General features: G+C 34.5%; 1 long non-coding RNA gene across 2 annotated transcripts; it reads right to left on the bottom strand.

The window, feature by feature from the left end:
- Positions 1-4,290: 4,290 nt before the first annotated feature.
- LOC126708721 (uncharacterized) lies at positions 4,291-7,310 on the bottom strand. Of its 2 annotated transcripts, none has more exons than XR_007649245.1 (4): positions 7,042-7,310; positions 6,624-6,936; positions 4,896-5,012; positions 4,291-4,805 (listed from the first exon to the last, which is right to left on the bottom strand). It is a non-coding gene; the product is annotated as an uncharacterized LOC126708721 (long non-coding RNA). The 2 variants fall into 2 exon arrangements; XR_007649244.1 differs by having other exon boundaries at positions 7,085-7,309.
- Between the last annotated feature and the right edge of the window lie 14,554 nt (positions 7,311-21,864).

Genomic DNA, 21,864 nt, shown 5'->3' with positions numbered 1-21,864 from the left:
ATTTACCCCACAAGTGTGCATGACAAATATTTAGTCGCTAGTCAGATATGTCATAAAATATTTTTATAAAAATATAAAATAAAATTAATGGTAGAGTTTACAATCAAACGAATTTGAAGAAAAATCCATTCAACTCATTATGTGGCTCCACTCAAAAAAAAAAAAACCCTCGTTATGTGGCTGTTAAATTGATTATTCACTTCTATAATCTATAGTCTATAATCTTTATAAAACTGAAAGAATTTGACTTATAGTTGGCTTACATAAACTTCTAGCGATTCACAAATTTTTTTTTAAAGAAAGAGGACTCACAATTTTATATATAATATAATCTATATTTCTTAATTAAATTTAAGCAACCATATATTAGAATACTGGCAAATCCTATAGTTTCATATAATAATAATAATAATAATAAAAGTTTCATATAAAAATCATATTATGTTAAAATTTTCTCATATATATTACACTGTACCAACTAATATATTTTTAGTTGCAATACATTTTTAATGAATCATTAAATTTATTTAAATAATATATGTGAATGACTTTCTGAATTGTCACCTATCAGTAATAGGTAAAAAGAATATTTCTCCAAACTACATTGTCATGAGATGAACAATAATTTCCTTATTATGTGAAATGAAACTTTTCCTATTACAATGTACACGCACTTTATTAGCTTTTTCACTGATGGGTGTGGTACAACTAATAAGTGGCTGTTGAGTCTTTCACCACATCCTAGGTTCGAATTCTCACGAGTACTGTAATTGCAATTTCTGAAAGTTTCAGAAACCAATAGAGTCTGGGGTGTGTGTGGGTTCGGAGTTTCCAAGCTCCAGTTCGAGATTGTAGTACCCATGAGTTTACCGAACTGTATCATGGGGCATGGGACAATGACTGTCATACACGAATCTCCTTTTTTTTCTTTCTAAAAAAAAAAAAACTCTCTTTTTTTCCCCCCAAAAAAAAAAAAAAAAAAAAAACTCTCTTTTTTGTTTTTCTTTTTTCTTTCCCTAATAAAAAAATAATAATAATAAAACTCTTTTTTTTTTTTTTTTTTATAACTATAAGTGCACTTTAACTTTAACTTATACTTTATTTTTTATAAATGTAATCAATATGCATTTTATCACGATATATTATCTTCTATTGTTATTTCGAAGGTATCTTTGTTGATGAGCTCGAGACAAAGAGTCTCAATGGCCAAACCATTCAGGATTTGGAAATTGTCTTTGTTGATGAGATCGAGAAGGAACCATCTGATCAGCTGCCAGCGATACCAGAAATCATTGTCGGTGGCGAGATCAAAATTGAAGAGAAAGAACCATCTGATTATCCGGCAACGGGAACAAAAAACAGTGTCCACGACCAAAAGAAGCAGAAGTATCCGGAGAACTACAGAACATGCGTCAACTTCTTGCAATTGTTTTGGACTGTGGTATCAGTTGGCATGTGACTAAATCTTTATTTATTTCTTTATTAACTAGTAAAATATATTCCTCTTATATCTTTGAATTTGAATAAATACGTATCTACTATTAAGATGATAAGTGAAAACATATTCTCATATAGGATATAAATAAATAAGGTAATTTGCTTAAAAATATGGACGGCCCCTATGAATGAAATTATGAGGAAGAGTAGTTTGGAATGAAAACGGCCCTGTTCAAAGAAAAGTGATTAATATATAGATAAAAATGAGTAAGTTGATTCAAATTGGAGGAACAAATAAAGAAAAACCAAAAATAATAGTACTAATAGAAATAGTAAAAATAACATGTTAATTAAGTTATAGAGAATATATAGAACTTTGGATAAAATATAAATATTGCAAAAATGAATACATGTAACCTATCCTGACTAATTAATTAATTGAAAATTCGTAGCTGACCAGAAAAAAATTTAAGATTAAGGCTTAATTGTTGTTATTATCTGTTATGATTAGTGGCTTGAATAGTGCACCTGGGAGTGCATAGTCCTTGTCTTGGAAGGACTTGTAAACCAAGTCCTTGTTGGTTTACTTTGACGACTTAAGAAACCCAAGTCCAACTTGGATTTTGTATTTTACTCCACGACAAAAGGCCCATGTCTCTTGCTTATATATACACTAGTTATACGGCTATTGTTCCATGTGTTATGAGCGCCGCAATATTAGAATAAGTTTCTCTACTCTCTGATATTTTGATAGAGTTCTAAGGATTTTCTCTAGTCACATGCTTCTCTTTTGGGTGTATTTGGAGTTTGGGTATTGTAAGAGTGTTTTAGTATCATTTTTGTAATCTCTTTTGTCAGTGAAACTTTTTCCTCGACGCTGCCCGTGGACATAGGTCAAAAGCGGAACCACGTAAATTTTTGTGTTCTAATATGATTGTTTCTTATTTGGCTACATACCCAACAAATAGATTTTTTCGCTTATGCTATTCTCAACAAATTGGTATCAAAGCTTCCACTTTTACAACATTATCCATTGTACCATTCCTCCTCTTACCAAAGGATGCACCCCACCAATAAGTCCTAAAAATGAGGTTTCAAAAACATTCTTTGAGGTTTCAATTTTTCCTTATAACTTTTTAAGGTTTCCATATCCACCAAATAAACTATTGAAACTAACTTCTAATAGTTCTTATGGATGGAAAAATTATGTTAACATGATAGGACGAGTGGTTCAAATTAGTTGGTGAGTATTCTTAACGTGATCACATGATAATCAGGTGATTTTTCCGTCCATAAAAGCTTACGAAATTTAAGCCTAGAGGTCAATTTGGCGGTTATGAAAACCTCAAAGAGTTAAAAGGAAAAATTAAAACCACGTACTTTTGCAACTATCCCAAACCCAAAGAGGTGCTTTTGACCTATATAATATCTATGGAATGCTTTCTTATATGAGCAGTGAGAAAGAGAACCGAGACAGCATTGGTTAAAATTCAAGCTATTATGAACCTTTTTAAAACGATAGAAGATGTTCAAATGGTTATCTTGGGTTGCTTCTTATGTGCCGTTGGATTATTTTACAGGTATTTGCTTTTCTACTGACCAAAAATTGAAGGCTACTGGATAATAGAATAGGAGAGGATTCGAACCTTCACATAACATCATCAATTTTAATGGTTGTTTTGGATGGTGATATTCACTACAAGAAAAACGGGCTACTGCGGCGGTCCAGAACCGCCGCTAAAGCCCCAAAAACCGCCGCTAAAGGTACATTCGACCTATAGCGGCGGGTGCTATTGCGGCGGGCCGTCCCGTCGGTGCTGCAGTGCCGCTATAGGTAGATTGCGGCGGTCCCTACAAGCGCCGCTATAGATGCACCCTTTAGCGGCGGGTGAAGGTTTATTGCGGCGGGCATAAAACCGCCACTATACGTGTTCAGAATTCATGGCATTGACTTTTAGCGGCGGGGTCATGCCCGCCGCTATTGGTGTCTACCTTTAGCGGCGGGTATATGGCGCCACTATAGGGAATCATTTTAAAGCATAAAATGTGCACCTTTAGTGGCGGTTTTTGCCCGCCGCTATAGGTCCTTTTTTTTTTTTTTTTCTTCTTTTCTTGTGGGTTTTAAAACCACATTTTCAAAAAGCTGGAAACTAAGATATACCAAATAGGCCTAATCAACAACAAACTTGTTTCCTCATATGCCATTGAAAATAAATAATAAAAAAACCAAAATTCTAGAACGCGATCAAATTCAATTGTAATTGAATACCATTCCAAAACAATATTTCCACTGACCTCAAAATCCAATACCAATAAAAAATAAATTACAATACTACAACAAATTAACCAATTAGATCTTAGAGGCACTAAACCAAAAAAAAATGTAAAATTAAATCATCTCAAGTGACTCTTCCTCATCTTTTCATTATTAGTAGCCACCCTTATGTTTCCACTTACCCAAGTTAATTTTCTCATTTCATCCACACTCATTTTATGAATATGTTACTTCTTGATAGCTGAACATTCAGCAACCATATAGCATAAATTGTAAAATTTTCCCTTTCAACTTAACTAGTATTCTATAATCACACAATACACCCAAAGAACTTCTCCACTTCATCCACTCTTATCCTATAAATCACACCCTCTTCAATATATACGTCCTTAAGAATTATCAATCCATTTGTTCTCACACTAGTTACAACTATGTTATATATATCCTTAATCTTATCTAAACCCACCCCATAATCTGTCTACACAGTCTATAGTCCTCTATCATACACTCTCTTAATCAACAAAACCCCTACAAAAATCATTACAACCTTCTCTTTCTAAATAAGAATGAAAGTAGTATGCAAGAGAAAAAGATGAATATGAATTATCGATCCATTTGTTCTCACGCCAGTTACAACTAGCGTTGTACATATCCTTAATCTTATCTAAACCCACCCCATAATCTCTCTACGTAGTCTATAGTCTCTATCATACACACTCTCTAAATCAATAAAACCCGTACAAAAATCTTTACAAGCTTCTCTTTCTAAATAACAATGAAGGTAGTATGCAAGATAAAAATACAAATACATAAATGCATTTTAAGTAGAAAAGTAAAATCTTAGCATAGTTACCAGGAGACCAAGAGCTTTGAGCTTGGCATCAGCCTTGGGAAATTTCATTTTATTTTTCCACAAAAGCTTCTATACATCCTTATTCAACCCATTACACTCATCACTCATCTTCTTCTTACCACCCAAAACACCATCTTTATCTTTACTTTTATGCGTGCCCAAAAACCTACAAGCTAAGCCATAAGGACACGGCTCCTCTGAATCCAAAAACGGGCACTCCCCTTCTATATCCTCCGGTTTCTGCATTTCAAAACCAAAACCAAAAATCAAATTTTTATCACTCAAACAAGAAACTACAAACTAATTCAAACTCAAATTCAATTCAAAAACCTGAGCTTTAAACCCTTCCACGTCGTGGCTAAATCCGCACTTATCATTGTAAGGACACAAAGTGATATCTCCGGTTTTCGCAATCAAAGAACATATATTTTTTGATGATTTTTGATCCTACAATGTTATCGAAACGCTTCGTTTAGCATATACAATATACTGTATGTATGTATGAATATGAAAAAAAGCAAAAAGTTAGGGTTTTGAGAGAGAGAGAGAGGACCTGACGGCGTTCAGGTTTGAGTTGGCGTTTGGATTTTTTGTCTTTGACAAAGGGGAAAAAAAAAAAAAAGCGAACCTTGGACATCCAGTAATATTTTTACATTAACTTACAAGTTACAACAGCACAAAATTTTATCTTTCAACTCTCACGCAGTATCAAAAACTATTGAGATTACCATTCCTAATTTCCTATATGACTTCTTCTCTTCTTTACTAATGTGTGGGGTTACCGCTGTTATATGAAAATTACTACACTACCTTATTTTTATTTTTATCAGTAAAGGAAAAAAAAAAAAAAAAACTTTTAAACTTACCATCTAACTCAACACTAATTGTAAACACCAATAATTAACTTTAATTAGAAGAGTATATTTTAGAATCCTAAATATTCATATTGGAAATCCAAAGGATAGTTTTGACTTTGGTATCAACATTGTCAAATAAAAATCTTTGTTCCAATGTGTGTATTGTTCTATAATCCACCAATCACGGTATGTGACATGTCTCTTCTTCTTTTTCTTTTTTTTCTTTTTTTTTTTAAATTAGACATATGACATACTATAGTTGATACAATATAAAGTGGAACAATTTTATTGGGACATAAAATTTTTTGTTGGTCCTCCAAAATTTTTTGGAGGTGAAAAATTCCAGGCAAAATCTGGTAATACTCACTATCCCACGTGAGATATGAAATTGTGGGGAAGTATCTAAGTCCATTAATGCTAAAATCAAAAGTATCCCCATTTTTTGGGTTAATAACAGAAATGAACTAGCCCAAATTCAGGTGGCATATTCTAAATGGTAAATGCCACTGGTAAATGGAAAAAATAATTAATAACTACTCCTAATTTGACAAAAAAATTAAATCTTAATTACTAATTTGACAATTGAAGTAAAAATATCTAGGGATTAAACTAAACTTTAGCCTTATTTTTTAATTAGCCAAAAATAGAAAGTCGACATATGTGTTGGAGTCTAATTTCAAAAATCTCCCATTGAATTATATGATAATATATGATATTCACAACCAAACAACGTATATGATATCCAGACTAAAATATTAAAATACAATATCCAGGAATTCCTATCAATTTCTTCAACATTGTGTTTGAAAAGAATTAATCAAAGCATAAGAGAACAAAACAATAACAACAACAACAAACTAGCAAGAATTAAACACGCACAAAAATGTCCATTAAAAAATTCACACTCGACATAAACGAATGCCAACAAAAAGTCAAAAACAAAAAAAAATAAATTCTTTTCTTGTCTGTTATTCACATCATATACAAGTATAAACAAAACTATCAATTCCTTTTACCCTCAAAACGAATCAATCTAACCCTAACTCATGTTAACCACCGAGGTTTTAAAAAAAAAAATTACCTCAAAACAAAATGATAAAAATATAAAAGCCCACCGGTAAGTAAGGTTACAGTCAAATAAGGCATCACTTAGGAAGCACGAACACTTTATTTGAGTACTTTGAACAGAGAGGAGACCCACCTGGAGATGATGGCAAGTATGAAAGTAAAAGCTGGAGTGGTCTTCAGACCCAACTGAGCGGCTTTGATGGCGACCACGTAACCACCAGGGCCACCGCCGATGACGACGACGACGTTTTCCTCAGATCCCGAAGCGAATCCTCCACCTTCGCGATGTCCGCCGCCTCCGTAACCACCTCCACCACGGCTGTAGCCTCCGCCACCACCGCCGCCTCCGTTATCACGAGACTAAGCCTCGTTGACTGTGATGTTGCGGCCGTCAAGGTTCTGGCAGTTCATTCCTTCGATCTACCGGTTTCATGATCGTTGATGATCTGAAAACAACAAAAACCACAACAACAAAGAGAAAACACACCAGATCTAGTCAGATCCACATCCAAAAATCATCAAGCTAAGCAAAAAAATCTAACAAAACCGACCGATCTTCGCTTTTTTTAAAAACAAAGCTGAAGATGAACGTACCGATTTGTATAAGTAATAAAAGAATCAGTTTATAGTAAAAGAGAATCAAGTAACAGAGAAACAGAGCAGAACAGATCAGATCAGATCAGGATTTTTTTTTTTTTTTTTTTTTGGATCGGCGGCAAGGATGAGGCAATTGGATCCAAGCGTCTGTGTAAAGAAGAAAAGAAAATAATGAGGGTGAGGGCGTGAGGCGGCTGAAGTGAAATGTGGAGAGTAGGGTTTTTTCTTTTTATGTTTTAAGTTGATGTATAAAACGACGTAGTTTTGTAGGAGAGAAAAAAATAAAACATTAAAACGTTTCTAGCATGGTTTGAACCCGAGCCAAGTATAATAACATGCGTGCCTTACCACTAGTCCAGTGGTACACATCCTGAAACATTTTGTACATATTTATATTTAATAAATATTAGTGCGTTTGATAGAAACTTAAAAAATGAAAAATAGAGCTGTTCAGAAGGCTCGAACCTTTGACACGAAGTTCAAACACACACATAATTACCACCCAGGTAACTTACATTTTACAATTGTACCTTACCTATAATAATATATATAGTACATATAATAATAATAATAATAATAATAATAATAATAATAATAATAATAATAATAATAATAATAATAATAAGCGTTTTTGGTCTTTTTTTTTTTAGTCATCGAGGGTATTTTAGTATTTTTCAGGCATGGGGTATTTTGGTCATTTTATGGTTTTAGAGTGTTTCGATTGTTATAAATTACTAATTAATGACAATATAATTAATACTTCCAATTATGTAAATATATTTTAATACTACAAATTAATGAGTATAATTTAATAATTAATAAGAGTTAATATAATACTTCAAATTAATAAAATATAATTTAACACTACAAATACAAATTAATAAAATGAAATATATTATTTAATAAAAATATATTTTAATAATTCAATATGTTCTTAACATGTATGCCAATTGAATGTAATTTACCACTTGATTTTTAAACTCATCTTTTATGCGTTATTTTAAACTACAAAAAATTGAATTTAAATAATTGATTGATGACATGGCTATTAATCTTTCATCACCTTGAAATTTTTTAAGCATGAAAAATATATGAAGATAATGTACTCTAACGGTAGATTTGTCAAAATTCATATTGAATTAAAAAATGCGGGGTTGGGTTCAAATTACACTTGATGTAATTCTAAAAAATGTTACACTAGCCAATAACTTATTGTTAAATTCATATTATGCAAATCCAACCGTTGGATCATATTTTCTATATGTTCTTAACAAGCATGCCAATTTTCATGTCAATCGGATGTAATTTACTATATGATATTTAAAGTCATCTTTTATGCGTTATTTTAAACTACAAGAACTTGAATTTAAATAATTGATTGATGACATGACTATTAATCTTTGATCACCTTGAAATTTTGTAAACATGAAAAATATATGAAGATAATGTAATCTAACGGTAGATTTGTCAAAATTCACATTGAATTAAGAAATATAGGGTTAGGTTCAAGTTACACTTGATGTAATTCAAAAAAATGTTACACCAACCAATAACTTATTGTTGAATTCATATTTTGAAAATCCAACCGTTAGATCATATTCCTATATGTTTTTAACATGCATGTCAATTTTCTTGCCAATTGGATGTAATTTACCCTTTGATCTTTAAACTCATCTTTTATGCCTTATTTTAAACTACGAAAACTTGAATTTAAACAATTGATTGATGACATGGCTATTAATCTTCGATCACCGTGAAATTTTTTAAGCATGAAAAATATATGAAGATAATGTAATCCAACGGTAGATTTGTCAAAATTCACATCAAATTAAGAAATATAAGGTTGGGTTCAAGTTACACTTGACGTAACTCTAAAAAATGTTACACCAACCAATAACTTATTGTTGAATTCATATTTTGAAAATCCAACCGTTGGATCATATTTTATATTTGTTTTTAACATGCATGCCAATTTTCATGCCAATCGGGTGTAATTTACCATTTGATCTTTAAACTCATTTTTTATGCGTTATTTTAAATTACAAAAATTTGAATTTAAACAATTGATTGATGACATGACTATTAATCTTTGATCACCTTGAAATTTTGTATGCATGAAAAATAGATGAAGATAATGTAATCTAACGGTATATTTGTCAAAATTCACATCGAATTAAGAAATATATCGTTGGGTTCTAGTTACACTTGATGTAACTCTAAAAAATGTTACACCAATCAATAACTTATTGTTGAATTCACATTTTGAAAATCTAACCGTTAGATCACATTTTCTATTTGTTCTTAACATGCATGCCAATTTTCATGCCAATCGGGTGTAATTTACCATTTGATCTTTAAACTCATCTTTTATGCGTTGTTTTAAATTACAAAAACTTGAATTTAAACAATTGATTGATGACATAACTATTAATCTTTGATCACCTTGAAATTTTGCATGCGTAAAAAATATATGAAGATAATGTAATCTAACGGTAGATTTGTCAAAATTCACAACGAATTAAGAAATATAGGGTTAGGTTCAAGTTACACTTGATGTAACTCTAAAAAATGTTAAACCAACCAATAACTTATTGTTGAATTCATATTTTGAAAATCCAACCGTTAGATCACATTTCCTATATGTTTTTAACATGCATGTCAATTTTCTTGCCAATTGGATGTAATTTACCCTTTGATCTTTAAACTCATCTTTTATGCCTTATTTTAAACTACGAAAACTTGAATTTAAACAATTGATTGATGACATGGCTATTAATCTTTAATCACCGTGAAATTTTTTAAGCATGAAAAGTATATGAAGATAATGTAATCCAACGGTAGATTTGTCAAAATTCACATCAAATTAAGAAATATAAGGTTGGGTTCAAGTTACACTTGACGTAACTCTAAAAAATGTTGCATCAACCAATAACTTATTGTTGAATTCATATTTTGAAAATCCAACCGTTGGATCATATTTTCTATTTGTTTTTAACATGCATGCCAATTTTCATGCCAATCGGGTGTAATTTACCACTTGATCTTTAAACTCATTTTTTATGCGTTATTTTAAATTACAAAAATTTGAATTTAAACAATTGATTGATGACATGACTATTAATCTTTGATCACCTTGAAATTTTGTATGCATGAAAAATAGATGAAGATAATGTAATCTAACGGTATATTTGTCAAAATTCACATCGAATTAAGAAATATATCGTTGGGTTCTAGTTACACTTGATGTAACTCTAAAAAATGTTACACCAACCAATAACTTATTGTTGAATTCACATTTTGAAAATCTAACCGTTAGATCACATTTTCTATTTGTTCTTAACAGGCATGCCAATTTTCTTGCCAATCGGGTGTAATTTACCTTTTGATCTTTAAACTCATCTTTCATGCGTTATTTTAAATTACAAAGACTTGAATTTAAACAATTGATTGATGACATAACTATTAATCTTTGATCACCTTGAATTTTTGCATGCGTAAAATATATATGAAGATAATGTAATCTAACGGTAGATTTGTCAAAATTCACATCGAATTAAGAAATATATCGTTGGGTTCTAGTTACACTTGATGTAACTCTAAAAAATGTTACACCAATCAATAACTTATTGTTGAATTCACATTTTGAAAATCTAACCGTTAGATCACATTTTCTATTTGTTCTTAACATGCATGCCAATTTTCATGCCAATCGGGTGTAATTTACCATTTGATCTTTAAACTCATCTTTTATGCGTTGTTTTAAATTACAAAAACTTGAATTTAAACAATTGATTGATGACATAACTATTAATCTTTGATCACCTTGAAATTTTGCATGCGTAAAAAATATATGAAGATAATGTAATCTAACGGTAGATTTGTCAAAATTCACAACGAATTAAGAAATATAGGGTTAGGTTCAAGTTACACTTGATGTAACTCTAAAAAATGTTAAACCAACCAATAACTTATTGTTGAATTCATATTTTGAAAATCCAACCGTTAGATCACATTTCCTATATGTTTTTAACATGCATGTCAATTTTCTTGCCAATTGGATGTAATTTACCCTTTGATCTTTAAACTCATCTTTTATGCCTTATTTTAAACTACGAAAACTTGAATTTAAACAATTGATTGATGACATGGCTATTAATCTTTGATCACCGTGAAATTTTTTAAACATGAAAAGTATATGAAGATAATGTAATCCAACGGTAGATTTGTCAAAATTCACATCAAATTAAGAAATATAAGGTTGGGTTCAAGTTACACTTGACGTAACTCTAAAAAATATTACACCAACCAATAATTTATTGTTGAATTCATATTTTGAAAATCCAACCGTTGGATCATATTTTCTATTTGTTTTTAACATGCATGCCAATTTTCATGCCAATCGGGTGTAATTTACCATTTGATCTTTAAACTCATTTTTTATGCGTTATTTTAAATTACAAAAATTTGAATTTAAACAATTGATTGATGACATGACTATTAATCTTTGATCACCTTGAAATTTTGTATGCATGAAAAATAGATGAAGATAATGTAATCTAACGGTATATTTGTCAAAATTCACATCGAATTAAGAAATATATCGTTGGGTTCTAGTTACACTTGATGTAACTCTAAAAAATGTTACACCAACCAATAACTTATTGTTGAATTCACATTTTGAAAATCTAACCGTTAGATCACATTTTCTATTTGTTCTTAACATGCATGCCAATTTTCTTGCCAATCGGGTGTAATTTACCATTTGATCTTTAAACTCATCTTTTATGCGTTATTTTAAATTACAAAAACTTGAATTTAAACAATTGATTGATGACATAACTAATAATCTTTGATCACCTTGAATTTTTGCATGCGTAAAAAATATATGAAGATAATGTAATCTAACGGTAGATTTGTCAAAATTCACATCGAATTAAGAAATATAGCGTTAGGTTCAAGTTATCCTTGATGTAACTCTAAAAAATGTTACACCAACCAATAACTTATTGTTCAATTCACATTTTGAAAATCCAACCGTTGGATCTCATTTTCTATATGTTCTTAACATGCATGCCAATTTTCATGCCAATCGGGTGTAATTTACCATTTGATCTTTAAAATCATATTTTATGCGTTATTTTAAATTACAAAAACTTGAATTTAAACAATTGATTGTTGACACGACTATTAATTTTTTATCACCTTGAAATTTTGTATGCTTGAAAATATATGAAAATAATGTAATCGAACAGTAGATTTGTCGAAATTCACATCGAATTAAGAAATATAGCGTTGGGTTCAAGTTACACTTGATGTAATTCTAAAAAATGTTACACCAACCAATAACTTATTGTTGAATTCATATTTTTAAAATCCAACCGTTGGATCATATTTTCTATTTGTTTTTAACATGAATGCCAATTTTCATGCCAATCGAGTGTAATTTACCATTTGATCTTTAAACTCATCTTTTATGTGTTATTTTAAATTACAAAAACTTGAATTTAAATAATTGATTGATGACATGACTATTAATCTTTGATCACCTTAAAATTTTGTATGCATGAAAAATATATGAAGATAATGTAATCTAACGGTACATTTGTCAAAATTCACATCGAATTAAGAAATATATCGTGGAGTTCTAGTTACACTTGATGTAACTCTAAAAAATGTTACACCAACCAATAACTTATTGTTGGATTTAAATTTTGAAAATCCAACCGTTGGATCACATTTTCTATATGTTCTTAACATGCATGCAAATTTTCATGCCAATCGGGTGTAATTTACTATTTGATCTTTAAATGGGAAGACAAAAAAATAGAGGGAAATTTAAATGTCTATTGCGGCGGTCCAACCCGCCGCAAAAAGGAGTACATATTGCGGCGGGTCAATGACCCGCCGCTATATCTAAGATTAATGCCGCTAAAACAGGTCTATTGCGGCGGGTCATTCGCCCGCCGCTGTAGCCTGCTGCAAAACACCTGAACTATTGCGGCGGTTCATTAACCCGCCGCTATATCTAAATTCAGTGCTGGTAAAACAGGTCTATTGCGGCGGGTCATCAGCCCGCCGCTATAGTACGCCGCAAAATACTAGAGCTATTGCGGCGGGCATATGGAACGCCGCAATAGATCTCATATACAGCGGCGGGCCAAAAAAGCGCCGCAATAGGCTACATATAGCGGCGGTTTTTGCACCCGCCGCAATAGGCCCGCCGCAATTGCTCAGTTTTCTTGTAGTGATTCGAAGAGAAAACTTTTGCTTTTAAATTAATTTTGATTTGAATTATTTAAATAAAGTATGAAAAGTATAATTTTTATACATAAAACTAATATATAGATTTAAGCTCTATTAATATTTGGATATAGGTTTAAGTCCTAAGTTTATGCCAAAATTCTCTTAGTAGTTTAATCACTTATAAAGTCAACTAAATGTCTATTTGGATACCGCTTATTGCTAAAAACTGAAAACACTGTAGCGAAATAATTTTTAAATGTGTGAATAGTACCGTGGGACCTGGTTTTAAAGTTAGATTTGTGTTTTTTCGTTACTTGCAGGTTCTGTGAACAGTGCACATGACCCAGCCAAAAAAACACAGACACATAAAATAATTCACTCTACTGCTATCCAAACTCACACTAAGTGTGCGTTTGGATTGAAATGAAAAATTAAAATTCAGCTTATTTTTACAACTATTCATGGGCCCTACTGCACTTTTTGACACTATTTATGAGTCACAATATACTATTTCAACTAACACTTACCTTTATCTACAGTACTTTCGGAAATAATTTTTCAATTTCAGCAAAATAAGCAGTATCCAAACACAACCTAATAGGTTTCAATCAACTCAACTAATAAAGTTTATTATTATCGAATAAGAGATGTAGAGTTCATTCTCCACCTACATTAAATCCAATTGGTGTTAAACTTATAAAGTCAACCTCCAACTCCCTCTTCAAATGTCACATTTGTAAAACGATTAGGATACATGAACCCAAAGCAATAGGGACATAATGCAAGTTTTTTTTTAATTTAAACTCATTACTATGTTTTATAAAGTGACCAAACTACTTTTTTCTTATCTGTCCTAGAATTGAATGTAGTGCGAAAGGTTACGGATGCACAGAACCCTAAAGGATCAAAGGATGCACATGAAGCAGGTAATCAAGATGAGCTGTGACAGATTCTCAAAAAAAAAAAAAAAAAAAAAAAGGATTAACTGTGACACCTCGAGTTCTATGGATTAAATTTTATAAAGTAATTACACGAACATTCGTTGAGTTTCATAATATATAATTGTGTACTTCACAAAGATGAGATTGGTGCTCCCCTGTCTCTTCAGTTTTCATGAAACTATTGGTGCTTACTAATGAAGCAAATAGTTGTAGCAAATACAAGAAAAAAAAATGGATATGATATAAAAGGGAGAAATGAATACCCTGTAATTGCATGCTAATTTTACAAAAAAATTACAAGTCTGCGTTCGTAATCATTCAAATAGTCATATACTGACTCATTTTAATCAAAGGGGGAAAAGATTATAGGCCAATTTTTGGGATGGATCAAATTGTTGAATCAATGAGGTCCTAGTGTCATCATGACTTATCTTTAGTCACTGAGATAAGCATTGTGTAAACTACAACTCTTGAACCTTGTTTATCTAAGCATTACAATTATCTACCTTATTCAGGATTCAGTGCTACCAAAGGAGCTCGAGGGCATCAACTGTTTCCAGCTAATTATGGCATCTGCTTTGAGTTTGTCAAGCTTGCATCCAAGGCCATGCTGGTCATTTTGGGATTAGGTATGTCACTATAGAGCAAAGTTTGAACATAATTTTTTTCATATTCTTTTGTACAATTTGCTAACATGACAAGTTATGTTTGGAGAAATATCTTTCATACAAACCTTATCTATCACTCATACTTCTTACTATACACCAATCAAAATATATAGGTCATATCAATAGTTGTAAAAAAATTAATCACTAAACGTATTAGTCATTATATATAACGAGTGATTTTAGGACCATAATCTTTACTACACTTTTTTTTCTCACAAATATCTTATGTAGTAAATTGTGATAAGTTGTTTATTACTTTTTCTCCACCACTCACAATCAACCATATATAATAGTTATAGCAAATGGTGTGAGAATGAGTGTGATATTAGAATTTTTGTTTTTATAACCATTGATTGCAACCTCCATTCTTTTGTATCAAATATTATTTGTCCTAAAAAAGTGTTACAAACTTTTTTATTATTACTAAAACATCGTAACTATATAAGGCCAGGCTCCCTTGAACTGCCTAGTAACAGTCTTCGGTCCTGAATTTTCTTTTCAAGTGGTGTTAAAAGTGCTTTAAGAGCAAATTTTAGTAAGAATTGTCAAATATTTGTCAATTTCGTTAAAACAATTTTAAGGACCCCTTTAAATTTTTTAGAGGGTAAAAAAACACTCAACAATTCAATATTCATACTTTATAAATTCCAAACTTTAAACACTCAAAATCATAAAAATAGCTTTTTCAATTAGAAGAAATACCTTAGGTGAAGCTTCCACATTATTTCTTTCTTTCTTTCGGGGGGGGAATTCACAGTGTTTCTAATTTGTAAAACCATATTATGTTAATTAGGATCTACCAGTATAAGAAGGATAGAAGAAAAGAAAAAGAAGCACACATGGGCTGTTCAGATCCTAAACGAACTTCTACATTATACTTCAATATACGAATATGAGGACACTGAGTCAAACCCCGTGACAGCAACAGTTGCATCTCAAACAGATGTTGAGACAAAGCCTTATGTTCTTAGCGATGGTAGCACAGTCAATTTTTCTGGCGAGGCCTTCTTTAGGGATCAGAAGCCAACACCTCCTCCTCCTATTGATACTTTGAAAACTAACAAAGAAGACAACAGCAAGAAAACTGGCAGTAACGATGAAACAAAAGAAGGTACAATAATCTGATTTTTTTTTTTTTTACTTTGTTTTTTGATAATTACAATAGGGATGAGAAATTTCAACTTTGAATGTTTTCATTAGAAACAATAGAATGTGTCAACCAATTGAACTATAAGACTATTAGTTAATATCATTCTCACCTCTAAACTTTTTGACTAGCTTACAAAACACAGAGGCCATAGGGGCACTCATGAAAAGAAAATTCCAAATGGGGTATTTTGGGAAATTTCTGTTTTAACTTTTAAGACTAGGGATTTTAAAACATTTTCCCCCCATAAGGAAAAAGAGAATTTTTCAAGGTTTTCTAGCAGAAAATACAATTCTTACTTAGACTTTAGATTCTAGAATAAGCTAAGAGTTTTGTGATTAATAACATTGTCACATCGGTGGTCCAGAAGTGTCCAGATTCTAGAATAAGCTAAGACTTCATGGAATTGTAAACTTAAGCTAAGAGTTCTAGAATATACTTTAGATTCAATAATGCTCTCTCTTCCTAAGAAACCCACGAAGGTGAAAACCTTTGCACCTATCTCATATAAGCAACCTCTCTTTCCCCACATCGGTGGAACACTCCTCCCTTATTTCCTTCCTTTTCACCCACATCCTCACATGGACGACATCACAGGGAAGTGTGCGAGCTTATCATTGAACACAAAGGAAGCCCAAATAGTCAGTCTTGCCCATAACGTTGTGAACAACAGTAGGATCCTTGTTGCTCAACTCTTCACAAAACGTCGTATTAATGTGGAAGCCTTAGTGCAAATCCTTAAAAGCATGTGGCGTTCTATTCAGAACTTCGAGGTTTGTGACCTTGGCTCAAACACAGTCCTGATCATCTTCAACGATGACGCCGCACTGATGAAAATCCTCACACAAAGGCCTTGGTCTTTTGACAAATATTTCATCGGGCTATACAAACCAAAAGACGATGAATCCGCAGATGATGTAACGTTCCTTCATACATCTTTTTGGGTATAAATCCACAACCTCCCTTTTCGACGAATGACTAGAGAGAACGCCGAAGTGATACGGAGTACAATGGGCACTTTGGAGCAAGTTGATGTGTCCGTGAATGGAGAATGTCGTGGTCGCTATATATGGGTCCGAGTTCGCATCGACATCAATCAACCTCTCTGCCGAGGTAGGTTCGTAAACATGGGCAAGACCAAACCACTGTGGATATCCTTTCAGTATGAACACCTGCCAATATTCTGTTATTGGTGCAGCACCCTAAACCACGATGAGAGGGATTGTAAGCTCTAGACAGATAGTGGCGGCACACTATCAAAGGACGAGCAATAGTAAGTTGTACACTCTTTTGCTATCCTTCATTCCGCCCTTCCCCGCACTCCCAGACCAACTCCCACTCCTCTGATGAGAACAACGACTCCCACAGACGAAGGTATTCACCAATACGATGATTCTTCGAGCAACAATGCACAAGGCCAGAGTAGTCGTACATCGGAAGACCGGCAATGTAACAGGCAGAATGATAGCCATGGCCTCCCTCTCTCCCACGTGACAACCGAAGTAGGTGAACCACACACAAGCGGGGTGGTTGGTAGTCCCAAGGGAGCGTCTAACACACCTGTGTCCCACCTAAAAGTCACGCCAAAGTTGCCAATTTCAGAACTTGCAAAAAGCTTAGCTTGGAGCAGTGAGCCAGACCCTGCAGAAGGTTACGTTACCAAAGCTGAACTCTCCCAAAAGTAAGTAAACTCCAGAGGTAATGTCTCCTTAAACCTAGCTAAGTCAAGCACCTTGAAAGCAAGTGCAGTATGCCGAATGACAGTGACAAGAGACAAATTGGCAACAACCGAGGATACAGAAAATGACATTTTGCAAGCAATGGCAAAAGCTGAAAAAAGTCAAATATTACAATGGGATATTAATACTGGGCCTACACCTATGATATTTGAAGATGAAGTGGGCTAGATTGATGACCCGGCTGAGCCTAAGGGAAGATTTTGGAAGCGTATTACTAGAAGTGGTGAAATAGAAAGCCCAATACCTACCACTAACAAAGGAGCCCAAAAGAGAGATGGCCCAACTCCCTTATAGGAACTTGACCCAAATTTCATCCCTATGAATCGAAAGAAAGGAAAGACGTTGGTTGAGACTACATGGGAAAACAAATACAACATGGTTAGCAATATGGTGGAGGCTGCAATGCCGCCTAGCCCAACCCAATGAGTATCTTATCCTAGAACTGTTGAGGGCTTGGGAACTCTCGGTCAGTTCTTGCACCCACCAAAATGGTGAAAGCAAAAGCTCCCCTTTTGATCTTCCTTGTGGAGACAAAACCCAACGTAGCATATATGTCAAAGATTTAGACAAATCTAGACTACACAAAAGGAATAATAGTCCCGAGTGATGGAAAGAGTGGAGGTCTTGCTCTCCTTTGGAAAGAAGGCATAATTGTTTGGACCCATAAGTATTCAAACTCCCACATTGACATCATCATTCCTGATTCTGTAACCAGCCAGTATTGGAGGGCCACGGGTTTCTATGGCCACCCTGATATGCAGAAGAGACATACATCCTGGAAGCTCCTAGAATATATACATGCACAGCTTGAACTCCCTTAGGTTGTTTTTGGGGACTTCAATGAGATTACTCACACTGATGAAAAATGTGGATGGGTAGAGAGTGCTGATCAAATGGTGGCATTCAGAGATGCCTTTGACTTTTATGACCTCCAAGACTTGGGCTTCAGTGGCCCAAATTATACATAGTGCAACGGAAGATTTGGGCAGCAACGTACGTTAATTCGCCTTGATAGAATGGTGGCAAACTCCGCATGGCGAGCCATATTCCGTGGAGCAAAGGTGCAACATCGATCCATGGCAACCTCTAACTACTCCCTACTGCTGCACTTAACCCACAGGTGCAAAACTCGAAAACAAAAGCATTGGTTCCATTTTGAAACGATGTGGTTGTGGGACCTAGCATGCAAGGAAGTTGTGGAATTAGCTTGGACTGGTATTAGCACTACTAGTGAGAACTACACCATCCAAGCTAAAGTAAAAAATTGTCAGGACCAGCTCTAATGGTGGAACAAAAATGTTTTTGGGCGCATTGATAAGCAGCTGAAGGTTCGGCAGGAAAAACTTCAGCAGCTTATGTCCCTCAACACGCTACATGAATATGCCAAGGATATTCAACGTCTTTGGAAAGAAATAAATGAGCTAATGGATAAGGAAAATGACATGTGGCACCAGAGATCACGAGTTCTATGCATGCAAGAAGGAGACTGCAACACCAAGGTTTTTCACTCTACAGCAACCCAGAGGCATCGAAAAAACACTATCCTGGGACTACAAGATGACTTTGGTTGCTAGAGGGACAATGCGAAGGACATAGAGACTTTGTGTTGGACTATTACACATCCATTTTCCAATCAGACATGCCATCCACTTTTGCAGTAGTAGAGGAGGCTCTTGAGCCAAAGGTAACACCAAAAATGAATGCCGCTTTGCTTAGTGAGTTCCACCCTGATGAAGTCAAAGATGCTCTCCAACAAATGCACCCACTCAAATCCCCCGAACCCGACGGCATGTCACCTGTCTTTTATCAGAAATTTTGGAATGTTGCAGGATCAAATGTTACAGTATGTGTTCTTAGTACTTTAAACTCTGGTATCATGCCCTCTGATATAAATGCCACACACATATGCTTAACCCCAAAAAATTCTAATCCACAAAAAATCACAGACTATCGCCCCATTAGCCTCAGTAATGTTCTTTCCCGCATCATCTCAAAAGTCTTGGCTAACCACTTAAAACAGATTCTGCCTAATGTCATTAGCACCTCCCAAAGTGCTTTTCTCTCTGACAGGTTGATCATAGACAACGTAGTGGTGGCATTTGAAACAATGCATCATATCAACCAAAGGCGAAAGGGGAAGGATGGTCTCATGGCCATCAAACTCAACATGAGTAAGGCTTTTAACCGAGTTGAGTGGCCATGCTTGGAAAGGATCATGAGGAAACTTGGCTTCCATGACCGTTGGATTTCTTTTATGATGATGTGTGTCACAACCGTATCATACTCAGTTTTACTAAATGGTGAACCTCGAGGAATGATCAGGCCAACCAGGGGAATCCAACAAGGCGATCCAATATCCCCCTACCTATTTCTATTATGCGCCGAGGGACTCTCGGCCATGCTTAAAAAGGAAGAACTTTAAGGTTACATCAAAGGTGTCTCGGTCTGCCGCAGAGCACCACCCATCTCGCACCTCCTATTCATGGACGACAGCTTAATATTTTGCAAGGCCAATATGAGTGAGTGTAACAAAGTTTGGAAGGTGTTGAAAGGCTATGAGGCAGCCTTGGGTCAGTGAATGAATAAAGAAAAAACTTCTCTATTTTTCAGCAAAAACACAAGCATGGAAATTCAAAACTCCATCAAAAGCCCCTTTGGAGCCCAAATTATCAAGCAGCATGACCAATACTTGGGACTCCCCTCTCTAATCGGTAAAGGTAAAAAGAAAGCTTTCAACAAACTAAAAGACCAGGTGGGGAAAAAGATTGTAAGATGGAAAGGGAAGCTTCTCTCAAATGCAGGTCGAGAAACACTCATTAAAGCCGTCGCCCAAGTGGCTCCAACCTATACGATAAGCTGTTTCAAATTGCCAGAATCACTATGTAGAGAACTTGGCTCCATGATTAGTAGATTCTAGTGGGGGCAGAAAAATGAAGAGAGGAAAATACCTTGGATTGCTTGGGATAAGCTTTGCAAGTCGAAGGCTGAAGGGGGCATGGGCTTTAGGTATTTAAAGGCTTTCAACCTAGCTCTCTTGGCAAAACAAGGCTGACGCCTCATGCAGAACCGAAACTCCCTATTCCACCAAATCTTCAAAGCCAAGTACTTTGCAAATGATACATTTTTGGATGCACAACTTGGCAAACGGCCCTCCTTCACATGGCGGAGTATTATGGCTGCAAAAGATGTTATTCTTGAAGGCACTCGATGGAACATTGGCAATGGCACGAAGGTCCGAGTTTGGGAAGACAAATGGATGCCGACCCCATCATCCTACAAAGTGGTGAGCCCTTGTATGACCCTGAGTAATGGAAATAATGTTTCATGCCTTATTGACCAAGAGCTGCATGCGTGGAAAGCAGATGTTATTCACTGTACCTTCCTACCATATAAAGCCCAAGTAATATTAGGCATCCCACTTAGCTCCGTCCCCACTGAGGATTGTCTAGTCTGGGCCGTAACACCAAATGGAGCCTTCTCTATTCGTAGTGTTTACCACGTGGCCAAGAAGCTTCTTGACAACCAAGCTGAAGGACAGTGCTTAGACAACTCAGCAATGAAAGCCTTATGGAAGTTGATATGGGGACTGAAATGCCCGAGAAAAATCCGAAACTTCACCTGGCGAGCTTGCAAGAACATACTTCCAACGAAGACCCAACTTCAAGACCGCCACAATCCAATTGAGGTGGATTGTGATCTGTGTGAGGAGGTTGAAACCATAGGGCATGTCTTCTAGAAATGCAACTTAGCCAAAGAGGTATGGACTACCCTCAAGATTCACCCACCCAACCAATCTTGGGAGCCTCGTGATTTCATAGATATACTCTAGCTTTTCTAGGAACATCACTCCCATGTTGACATGGAAATCGTCATTACCACAGCATGGGGCATTTGGAACAATAGGAATAATATTAGGCAGAGAGCCACTTCAAAAACTGCTTTGGGAATCATTAATGATGCCCACTGATACATGACTGAGTATCAGAAATAGGCAAGCCACCCCATGCCCAGGCAAGTAGTAATCTCTCCCAAATTTTGG

This window comes from Quercus robur, chromosome 12, assembly GCF_932294415.1.
Source record: "Quercus robur chromosome 12, dhQueRobu3.1, whole genome shotgun sequence".
Taxonomy (NCBI): Eukaryota; Viridiplantae; Streptophyta; class Magnoliopsida; order Fagales; family Fagaceae; genus Quercus; species Quercus robur.
Note: the sequence above shows the minus strand (reverse complement) of the source record. Positions and strands in the feature narration are given on the sequence as shown.